Source organism: Micrasema longulum, unplaced genomic scaffold, assembly GCF_059751315.1.
Source record: "Micrasema longulum isolate JH-2025_06_02 unplaced genomic scaffold, ASM5975131v1 h1tg000509l, whole genome shotgun sequence".
Classification (NCBI taxonomy): Eukaryota; Metazoa; Arthropoda; class Insecta; order Trichoptera; family Brachycentridae; genus Micrasema; species Micrasema longulum.
The window spans coordinates 996898-1009861 of NW_028277706.1; the positions used below are offsets into that span (position 1 = coordinate 996898).

Sequence of the window (12964 nt, forward strand, 5' to 3'; positions counted from 1 at the left end):
TGGCAATAGAATTTAAATAAGTCAACAAATGGAATTTTCAAAATGTACCTTTGCCTCTTTAGTTTGATCCTGTACATTGCAATAAAACAGTAAATATTTTTAAATTGATTCCCCTGATCTACTTGAAAGACTTACATTCCGTGTGCCATCTAGACCGACAAGACAAAATCTTCTGTTTTACACAGACAATGCGTCAAGAAACTATTTGATACAATCTACAATACCTAGGATATGCGAGCAATTTAACAATAGATTTACCGAGGCTAATATTTTTTATGATAATTAACGTAATACTTTTTTTTTTTAAGAAATAGAATCTTCGTTCTTTTCATTTACCCAAACATTTTAATTTTGGTAGCCATTTATTCAGACACGCGCGCCAATTATTTAGACCTTTGACAAGTCTATTATCAAGTATTTGTTGAATTTGGTTATGCCATGTCTTCTTCGTTTTCTGCCTCTATCAACATTTGCATCGTTAATATTTTTAGCCTTTCTTTAGCTGTCTATTCGTTCTAGATGTTCAAACCAACGCAGAACTCCTTTCTTGTGTTTGTGATAGTTAAACCAGGTCGGTGAAATAAATTTAAAAAATTAGTGGTTACACAACATATTTGTTTTATTGATTTTATTATAATTATAATAAAAATTCTCGAACCGACTTCAAAATGCCTTCACTTTTATTCAGGATACATAGGTATGGAAATAAGTTTGAACAAATATTTGATATTTTCAATACAAACTCTGTTAAAGCATTAAAATATAATCTCACTAATTATTTTTTAGAAAAGCAATGAATTTATGATACGTATTTTTGTTTATTTATTTATAAATATAAATTATACATTGGTAGATTTATTTCCAAATGGCAACTTCTTCCAACAAACTGATAAAATAATGGTTTCATTTAGATTATTTAAGTCTTTATGTATCTTTAAAAAACTTATTATATGTTAAGTATTATTGTAGCATTATTTTTCATTTTCATCATTACCTAGTTAAATATAAGCCACTTAATTTTTATGTTAAATTATTCTCAACTTTACTTTGTTATATTTATGTTTAGAACATAAGATTTTCTCACGTTAATTGTTATCTTTTATTTGTCATCTTAGATATGTTAGATTTCTTTTTGACTTTTTTGTTGTTTTTTTTATTATATTTTACCATCACTAAGTTGTTTAGTTTTAATTATTCTACTAGGTTTCGTGTTATGTATAAAATAATGAATGAATCACTGCTGTGATTATTTATGTAAAACTTTTTATTGTAAAAGATTCTTTGAACCGTTGATGTATAAATAAATAAATAATGAATAACCACAAAGTTAGTGCTTCGAATATGAAATTTATTTTCTTATTTGTTTTTAAGGGGGATTGAGACTAATTCATTAGTTCATTAGTTAGTAGTTAATTCAACATTGTACAAATAAAATAAAATGCTTGTTTACTGACCGTCTTCTCGAACAACTTCTAACCTCGGAGAATTTCTTCTATTCACCATGTTAACAAGGGTAATAATTGTTTTTAAAAATCAATACTTTTTTTTACCATTTGCCCAAACACTTCATTATTTCGTTCTTTAACACGTTATCACAATTTCTCAGTAAGATTTTACGTTCAAAGTATTTTTGACGTTTAAAGAATAAAATAAAATAAAATAAAACTTGTGTCTACCTACATTGAAAAAATACCAATGATAATGAAAGAAGATAGACAAGTTTTTGTTTATGGATTTAAAAAAAAAAACAGTTTTGCAGCGCTGCCAAATTAACAGGTATGAAAATAATTGATTAATAATGCGACATATCAATACATGTGTTTTATTAACCCTTTCAGAACAAAATTTCCTTGGATTTCGGTCTGGTGGATCTTACCAGACCAGTGGTGATATTATGAATCTTCTCTACCCCCTAGAGAGTATTTAATTTTTAAAAACAATATTCTTTTATGCGATGACATTTCATATAATGGCTACACTGATGATTAAACGACAAATGGTGTATAAAACTGCTTCAAAAACAAAAATTAAATTAAAACGGTTTGGTCAATTCAACCTAATTAATTATTTTAAGTAATGCTTATGTTCCACCGAGCAGTTTTTGCTTTGATTACTCAATTAAAATTTTTAATCGTTCCGAGGTGGCGAGTTTTTTTCTTAAAGGCCTATTAAAATATAAGAGAGAAATAAGTAAATTTCGAAGTTGAATAAAATTCTGATATAACTGTCTGTTTTAGAAACGAAAGGCTAATAAATAAGATAATATTGCTAGATTATGACCTATTAACATATTTATTTATTTGTTCTTTTACAAATTATGTATTTGTTTTTTTAAATTAAAGATAATGTTGCCTCACTTAGGTGTCCCGTACCGAGCAAAGAGCATCTAGGCGTAAAAATGTTGCCACTATAAAAATAAATTAAGTAATTGTATTTAGTCCATCTGTTTTACAATCTTCGAGATGTTAAAAGAGCCGGCTTGGAATCGCTCGGTAGACAAATACACACGAAAGCAAAGCATACCGTCTTGGTAAAAGTCAAAACTCATGTTAAATCGAGCATTTTTTGATTGAATTGCGATTTATTGGAGTTTATAGTCACTTGAAAGTTGCCAAGAAAGCGACCCAAGGAATCCTAATTTAGTTTAAAACACTTGAAATTTCAGATTATTTACTCAGTTTGTTTGTTCTTGGGTTGAGAAACGGGATATTCTCAGGGGTACCCCAATATGGTGACTGATGTATGCGGAATTCTCGTATTTGAGATAATGTGAAGAATCAGAACCCAGCGTCTCTGGATATGCACAGTACAAATATTTTGTGACGTTCTTTTCCACCAATGGGAAACAGTGGTTTTGAAACTTACAAACGTAGTAACCTCTGACAATCCTTTCACTAAGACTTGATAAAATTAAGGTTGTAAATTACCTTGAAAATTCATTATTATGGAATGTATCTTTAGGTGACTTGGATAAAGGACGTCGGAGTTAAGTAATTCAAAAAAGAATGCGAAAAATAATCTGAATTGATGTTATTCAAAAATACTACTACTACTACCATCACGCCATTTCTCTGAAGGGGTAGGCAGAGAGAATGGACCGCCACATACATCAACCCTGGCATACATTCCTAGCTTCTTCCACATGCATATATCTTGTCATACATGCCCTTTGGTTCTGTCTGCTTATGACATGACCAGACTTAAGATTTTGGTTTATCTGATCATGCCACGTCTTTCTTGGTCATCCTCGTCTCACGTCTCTCATTTTCGCCATATATACTTGTTTTACCATTCTTTCGTCGTTCATTCGTTCTACGTGACCAAATCATCTCAGAGACCCTTTCTTAATCTTGTCAATTATACCGGACTCAGATTTACACTCTCTTTAAAAGAGTAGGTAACTCGTTTATTGACAAAAAAAATAGCTTTTTTTTAGATAAACCGATTAGAAGACCCACAGTCTTTAAAACGGTTTTTCGGGCACGTGGAGGATATACTTTTGCTGTTGATTTTGGTGAACCTTTTTTGATGTGGGTGAGATTCATCTGACTGAATTAGTTCAGCTACTTTACCTAGTTGGTAACGCCTGAAAATATTTTTTAACTTTACCCAATTCAGCAGGTGTAATCAAAAGTGTTTTGAAATTGTCCAAATTTTTGTTAGTTTATATTTCTCTATGGAAATGTAGATCAAACTTGTGAAATATTTTTCAATGTGTCACACATTCATTATATGCCTGTACTTTGCATTTGTATCATTGTGATTGGGAATGTCACTGTGTTATATTTTATATATGTAATTGTATATTTCACACAACCACTCGACCTTTATTGTTACAAGAACAATAAATTGTTTTTGTCATATTATTAGTTAAATCGATTAAACGAATATTCCAGTAAGAACATGCGACATCGTAAGCATATATACATTATTTTTTATTATTTTATTAACATAAACGGCAAATCTGACTTTTACAAACATTTATATTTGGCTTAATATTTTATTTTTTTTAAACATAAATTTCCTTATACCCACGATTTATAAAAAAAAAATTATACCTAAAAATTACACAAGATTTATATTTAAAAAATTAACCTAAAAATTATACAGGATATTCAGTAGAAAGTTTAAATAATAAAATATTCTACAATAATACAACAAGAAAATCATAAGCACTGTTTCATACAGCTGGGCAAAGTGAACAAAAAACTGTATATATTATGAAATGCATGAATAAATAAATATAATTACTATGCACCATCTTTGAAAAAGTTCAAAGGGTTTGTTCTATAGGAACAATACCCTACACTAAATATATCAGATACGTGGGAATAACTATTACCGAGTTCATGAAGTCTATTTAATACCGCATTACAAGTATACACTACAAAACGGTGGCACCTGTCTAGTCATTCTTCATTTAAATATATATATACATACTTAAATGTTAAAGTACAAAAATACATGAACTTTGGGGATAAATATTTATAGCAATATCTTCCAGTCAACTAAAAAACAGACTGATCAGAATTATTGGTCAAATTCTGTACTTAATATTGAATATAATAAAACTTCGACTATCCGGATTAATGAGTGCCAGACGTTATTGCACAAAAACATACTTAAACGGTAACAAATATTATTTATTACATCTACTTTTTTCATTTCCTGATAAAGATTCTGATATTTGGCAATCCGGATGACTGGAGTTCGGGTAAACGGAGTTCTATTGTATATTAAATATATAAATTCATGCAGATACATGATGCCCGTATTCACAGACAAACCTCAAGGTGTGGAAAGTACATTATAATCTCAAATGCTGAGAATAATTTGAAGGTGAGTTCAGTAGAATTTATTTACAGAAGTTTTGTATTTGAATATGGGCAAAATCGCAATAGAAACTATGTAATTAACAGGGCGTACCACCTTTCATTGGTTGGTTTAAGTGGCCACTTTGCTCACTGCTTATCATTCATAATTATTCAACTATTCCATCTGTTGATATTTGGGCACTGGAATATTGTACTGTGAACTATTTATCGTCGACCCTGTCAGGAATCAGAGCCAGGACTTCGGGACACAGTAGGTGAACAATCCAACCACTAGTATACGAAGCGGGCTTATCTCCACTAGAATTATTTATTAATTTTTACGCAAGAGTAGCCATCGATTCGAAAATACTCATTCAACTTCTGGTTTTATTTAACTCGTAAAAGTCATCATTCCATGTCCGCTCCCTAGTTGGAGCATGTAGTATCCACAAAGAGCCTCCATGCATCTCTATCGGCTGCCAACTCCTTTGCGTCCGCCCAAGTCAGGTTCTCGTCCCGAAGTTCTGACATAAACTGCCGACAAACAGTCAGCAGTGGACGTCCAGGACGTCGAGAACCTGTATCTGTATCGCGCTTGACTACAGATGTCCTGGAGTTTGCTGCGTCCGTTTTCTTATTACTTCATTCATTCCTCACAAAGTCAAACCTGAGCTAAAAAATACCTTAAGAAACGGTGCTGTAACGCCGTGTTATATGTTTTTGTGTGGGAGTATGTGTTTAGGTGTGTGTAAGCGTGAGCATAATTAAATAGTAAGTGGGAGCGTATCGCAACCAGAAAGAATAAGTCTTAATTCATTTTTTAATTTATTTAGGGGGAGGGTTAATATATCAATATATGAAGAAAAAAAAAGCTTATAGTTTAAGCAAGAACGATAGAGGAAAGAGTGTTGTGTATAGTTAGTGGTACAGACTGGCAGATGGAATAAATACTTATTTCTTGTCACAAAATATGATTGTACAAAAAACTTTGTAGATAAAAAAATATTTTCCACCATTTATAATAATAATGATATAATTTAAGCCTTTAACCATAGAACTATATTATATACCAGAAGGCACGGAGAATCATGTTTGCATACATCACACTATATCAAAAAATCTGACATCCCGCCTGCGCGCATGTGTGAAGTGGCGGCGTAATGTTGCCAGACCGCGAACATTTTTTTACTACAAAAATACGTTATGTTATGTTTTACTACAAAAATATTTTACTGGCTGGGCTATAAACAAAATGTACTTTTATTAGGCAAAAATAAATCACATTAATACCGTTAAATATGGTACAAAAGTTTATTAATAGAAAGCCGGGTAAAAAATCGACCACCCTGGGAATACTAGCAAAATATCTACCTTGTTTTATTTAACAATCTGACAGATGGTAAAAATAATCGAATTTTTAAATAATTAATAATTCGCATTTACACATGAAATAATGTGATCCCACCATATTCCTTTTTAATCCCAGAAGTATTTCGACACTTACAAACGACACAGCACGGCATAATAAATCTCAAGTCTATAAAAACATGGAAATTACATTGACTCCATATTTATGTTTAATTAACTGAATGGCTTAATTGATGTACCATCGTTACTGGAGCAAGTGACGTACAATGTTCCGATCAGCCGGTTGCTAAATAATAATGTGCTGTTTCTTGATCAACACAGCACAAACTATGGCTTGCATGTACCAATGTCCCGATTGTGTCGCATTGTAAACTCGGGACAAGATTTGGACTTTTTTGTTGGATGTCTTCATAGTTTAAAAAAACCACTAAGATAGACAAGATCTTGTCTTGATGTGGATTTTTTTTTTTTGTCCTTGCTTTTATTTTATTTGGCTGTATTTTATTTCATTACGATAATCTATAACGATTTAGACCCAAAACGTATTTTCATCAAATACTACCATCATAATTGAATTATAATGCAAATTATTTATGACCTATATTCATAAAGAAAATAATCAGAATTTTTAATTAAAAAACTTAAACGAACACGCAATTGGCACAGTGACCATATAATGCTTTATTGCCGTACCAATATTGTCCACAATTTTCGAAAAAAATCGTATCAAACTCTTGCGTCACGAGTCACGAAACTTGCGGGAAAATTTACCTATTTAAATGGTTTTTAATCAAATTCATGTTTACGTGACACGTTGAAACCCAATATTACGATCTACGATATCGGTACATTTCATTTAATTTATTTTTGTTTAAAATTCTTTTACTTTCACGTGAATTTGACAAGCCTGAAACATTAGTACATATCCTTAGAACCCTAACTTCCCGTTGGTTTTTTTTTATTTATTCCTTTTTCGTTTCTGAATCCTCTCCTTGTATCTTTCCAAACTTCATTAGCTGATCCCACAAGCACGGAAGGCTCCAGGTTCGGTTCACGATGGTAACACAGAACTACAATGTGATTTCTCTCAAGCCTGAGTAATCTCGCATATTATGGTTTAAAAAAAGCAAACATTTAAAAGTTAATATGTGTGTGGGGTTCATAGTCTATTGAAAATTTAAATTATAGTTCGATGACCGATAAAGCAAGTCATCATTTTCCATGGAATCCAATACAAAAAAATTTGCAACTCTAAGAGTATTGCACAGATAGACGAGAGCGTCGTTCTGCAGTACATTAACATCGTTCCCACCATGGAGATATGAAGAACAAAGGAACGTGACCTATAAAGAGACCACAAGGCGCAGTCAACGTCGAACTCAGTCCAGTGAAGTTCAGTTAGTCAGTCACACAGTTCCAGCATATAGTTCAAGTGCAGTCTCTTCAACCAAGTGCTGTATCTTTTTCGCCATGTAGTAAATACGTATTAAACAGCAACCTCGAGTCTTCTGTTAATTTCTAACTGGGGTAGTAGCTCCAATTGTCAACAACCTAATCATACATGTACAAGCTCTATCTACTAACTAAAAAATAGCTGAAAATAGACAGTAAAAATGAAAACACAATAGATTGTTTTTCGTGCGTATTTGGTTTTTATAAGTCTGAAATAAAAACATTAAATTTTCTTTTGTTTTTTGCATATCACAATGCACCTATGTTTCGTCACAAGTTGTGGTGAATTGAAGCAATTTAGATTAGCAGCAACACTGGCCGACGATTTATCACAGAGACATTTACGGTAATATTTTTTATCCAACTTTAATTAATATATTATGTAGCCTAATATACCTTGATTCCGACATGCAAAAATAATGATTTTGAAAAAGTATGAGTTATCCATAAGTCATCGTTTGCACCACACATAACTCTTGTTACGGCACGGCTATTTTGCTTCTACTCGCTGGGATATTAGGATATTATGATATTATTATGATCTACCTTCAAATAAGACGCCCCTTTCATGTATCATAAATATCAATAGGAAGTATAAATGTCCATACACAGTATGCTATTCATCTGTTATTTTGAATAAAATAAATTTTCCTGAAAATATCCGTTGCGTATTTTTTCACTCTCAATCACATCTCCCTTCTCCCTTGTAAAATAAATATTATGTTTGAGATCAGATCATTTTTTTAATGTATTTTTTTACCGTGTTCGTCATAATTTCTCTACAAGTACCCAGTTGTGAATAAAATTAATCCAAACATTGTGAAATACGATATGATTAATCCGGGTTGTGGTCCCGTGGCTAGAGTTGAGGACTCACAGATCAGAGATCAGGGCTTCAATTATGAACCCTATATTCATCTGAATATATCGAGACGGTATACTTAACTTCTGTACTATCTGTATCTACCTCGGTATGTTCTACCTACTTGCCATATTGACATCATATGATTGAAACGAACCAAAGAATGACCGCAAAAATTAGTCCGCGTTCCTTACTTCATTAACATTTAAAATAGTTCTCATTTATATTTTGAATAGGCTTCTGTGATAGAAAGTGCCCACTTTAAAGCGATTATAAATTCAAATAAATCTCAATTCAAGCAGAAAATGTTTGCTTGAACATTTACCAAGACGATATGCTTAACAATCGTCTGTGTTTATCTACCGAGCGACAAAGCCGGCTCCTTTAACGTCTCGATACGTACAAAATATATAATTTTTACTAAATGTTATTAAATATTTGTATATAACCACTTACCGACTTTTCTATGTCTACCGGTTTCGAGACGTACCCGTCTCTTCGACACCAATTAAACCAACATGCAAACCAACATGCAAACCAACATGCAAAACCCACTATACACCTTATAACATTTAGTAAAATGTTTGGCCACAAAGTTAATGCTTTAAATATTAATAATATTTTTTAAAGTAGCAACTTTCTTACGCCTAGATACGGTTATATGTTAAGGGCAGAATCTAGCTGCATTATTTTTTTGCATCTAGCCACTCGTTTCGGAAACTGACAGTTATGTCAGAATTTAATTCGACTTCAAAGTATACTCATTTCTCTCTCATATTTTTTAGGCTTTTAAGAAAAAAAGTGCCAACCTCAGAACGATTAAAAATTTAAATAAATCGTAATTAAAGGAAAAATTGCTAAATGGAACAAAAATTTTACACTTTTAATTCGTATAAAAACTTATCGCGGGGTTCTAAACCCATCGATACAAACCGATGTACTTACATCAAAACTTGATGGTGGGGGATCGGTAGTGTATGTTAATGAGAATTTTATCTCCAACTATGACGTTATACTCTAGCTTTGTCATTTAAGTGCGTAAATATGTGTACAATGGCGTACGTGTCCCCTTCGTAAATATCGACGTACCTACCCAAAACTTAAAGATAGAGCGTCGGTAGCGTATCTTCGTAATCGCTAGGGAAAATTTATCTTCAACTATGACGTCATGGTGAAGGTATGATGTCCTTAACTTCAAATTACAATCGCGGCCCAGGTGCCAATCTAAAGATAGTGAGATATTGCAACAGTGCAGACTTACTTATCAGGTCCGGACTTCAGACCTTGCCACTCTAATGTGCATCATCAGATATCGCCTTGTCAAATCAAATCATCCTCTTCATTAGTCAGCCGCATTTGTGGATACCGCAGCAGATAAGGACAAAACTTTTTTTTAATTTTATGACATAAATAATGCATAATACATACAACGAAAAAAAACCGAAACAAAATACCACACCTAAAAAGAAAGAACCTCTTGTGGTTGGTTTGGGATTTTTTTTAAACTTGAAAACCAATATTTCTCGCCCATTGTGCTAGGAATCAAACCTGGCTCCTCAAACATGGTTCTTTACATTACGATTCGGACTTTTCTCGGCTCCATTCCCCTTTTCAGGATTTTCATCTGAGATTAGTCATCGAGTCAAAAACACTCGTCCAGGATTCTGTCTCATTTTACACACAGAAGTGTTTTTAGTTTTTAGTCACCTCTTGACCCTAATTTCTCAGAAGAAATCCTACAATATTGAGACTTTGTAATCACAGTAAATGTATTTTTAATTTGAAAGTTGTAATAAAACACACTGTATTTTTAATGATTTGCATGTTTTTTGTTTAAGCATATGCACTGCAGATTTCTTGATTATAAAATGGGCCACACGTGGTATTAAAATACGCCTTGAGAAAGTAGTATTTGCAAACTTATCGTGAAAAGGGCGTGGAAAAAGTAAATCACTTAATTTATAAACGCTTTGAAACTATCGGGTTGTAACTTAGGGCTGTTCTTCCTACGTACACGATTGAAAATATATGGATCCAAGTTTTTTCGTCCTATTTCGTTATTCATTAATTCTGTACGTTTTCTGGATACAGGCAAATGAAAAATACAGTTATCTGTGTCAAATAGAACCAAAACACATCTCGTGTATTTTAGATTCGATGGCCACACTTACGTAAAAATTCGGAAAAAGAAAATCGAGTGGAGATTAGTCCACATCATCGTGTAGGGCTTGGCGATTTCGTCTAACATTTTCGAGGTCATGAGTACGGTTCAAGAACGGTCCTGGGTACTATTTGACACTGTAATATTTCTTTGCGCCTGAACTGGTACCTAAAGCATGAGACATACAGCTCCGCCACACATGCTCCTTGCGCTGCTCATCATTTTGCTCCTCGCGCTGCGAACCTCACGCCCGATGTTGCCCTCTCTGCCCACATACTGCTTTACTCACGCAAATAATCACGACGCTCCGCATTTATCATTTGTTTTTGCTATACAATGGAAGATGAAGCTGTGGCAGCGTGCGCACTATGCATTTTTAGTATATTTAATTATATCAATGTCACACAAAGAAATAAACATCATTCAAAAATGACGCGTGCGTCTTGTGTGAGCGTTCGATGCCACGACCGAGTAATTATGTAGCCAGACACTCGCACTCATATTGCCGGTCTTTGACTCGCGCTCAAAAAACCGACAAAATAGGGAGCGGTTGGGACGACGAGGAGCATGACGTGCGGCATGACGAGTAATGTTGCCACACTACGTCTCTACCTCCTTTCCTCGCTACTTCCAATGCCACTCGTCGAGTGTGTGGCCGGCCCATTATATTTATATCCTACATTTAATATGACAAAAATTATATGTTTCAATTGGAGTGCTAATGCAGTGCTCTATGCACCATTAGATGTGGAATAGTGATGATTAAAAAAAATATGTGCTACAGGTGAAAGGGTTGTTGGTATTTAAAAATAATCATTTACAATTTAATAAAACAAAAAGGTACTATGAATGATATATTTCAAGATTTCTGCGAAAGTTAACTTTCGTTGGATTTATATTTATTCCAAATATTGTTGATTCAACAAAATAAGCGTTATTTATGCGGAAGAAATAAAGTTAATACATTTATTTATATCTACAATGACACATTTTTTTTAAAAATGCACGCCATTGTGAAACTTTTCCAATAAATTTCATTTTATGTATGGCTCCAGAATTCACTTTTTTTCTTGGAGTGAGATCTCTTATTGTTTTTGAAAGTTTGCCATAATCCACATCAGGGCTGTTCAAACGAATTTATCTACTCTTAGACCAACAGAAATGGGTGCACTTTATAGTAGAAACTAATTTAATTCTAAGTATTCAAAATCATTCAACAAATATAATATATAATATAGTCCCATCTGAACACAGGACTTTTAGTCTCATGGAGTTGGGACTTATGTCTCAAATAATGCACAATAAACTTATATATGTAAATAAATAAATAAATAAACTGTGAATGGGGTTATACTAAAACGGGTAGAAGAATATGTGTATCTGAGACGTGTGTTTACGAGGGATGAAATGACAGAAAGATATTGATAGGAGGGGGAGTGCCGGGAATAGGGTGAACGGTACGCTAAAATCAACCTTGGCAAATAAATGTTTGTCGCAGTATCACTAGTCTTTTATTTATATGATAAAAGTAAAACATTATGATTGACCTTATCGAATGCGTTACAGAAATCTGTATACGTAAATGGCATCAACTTGCAAATTATTATCGATGCTGTCACTCAAAAATTGGGTATATTGAATAAAATTTGTTGTTACGGATTGTTTGGAAAAAAAACCATGTTGTTCTGATAGAATAGATTTTTTAACATGTGCGAATAATATATCATATACAAGAGTTACTGACGAATATACTTTAAATGTTCACGCAAACATACTCATTTTCGTATTGGTTTTTCTTTATAGACAGTCGAAGATAACTCTGTTTACTTCCCATTGTAAACGGGGCCCAGCTCTTAACAAATGATATTATATCATATCACCAAAAGATGGCGCTAGTATCGTTCGCATCGCGCTCGTGAAATGGTTGGTACAGTCAATATATACTCAGGGAGTTCCCGATTAAAGCATACTTACCTGGCGTAGGGGACACCGTGATCAACAAGGCGGTTCCCCCAGGGCGAGGCTCTTCCATTGCACTTCGGTTGGGCTGACCCTTGCGATTATCCCTAATGCGGATAACTCGGGCGCGTAATTTTTGGTAGTAGGGACTGCGTACGCGCTGTCCCTCATTAAACTTAATCCAATTCCTCCGTCATTGCGGTGGGACGGTGGCTGTCATTAGTTCCCACGAATCGTCATGATTGTATTACAAACTGCAATTAAGCACTACTGGCCAATATTCTTAAGCCCCTGGGTTTTCAATCAAAACCACGTTACATGACGTGATGACATTACGAAAGCCGCCGT

At 33.5% G+C, this 12964-nt stretch overlaps 1 non-coding gene across 1 annotated transcript; it reads left to right on the forward strand.

Moving 5' to 3' along the window:
• Positions 1–12623: 12623 nt before the first annotated feature.
• Positions 12624–12785, forward strand: LOC148280962 (U1 spliceosomal RNA). The gene has a single exon (XR_015822463.1). It is a non-coding gene; the product is annotated as a U1 spliceosomal RNA (small nuclear RNA).
• Positions 12786–12964: the final 179 nt, after the last annotated feature.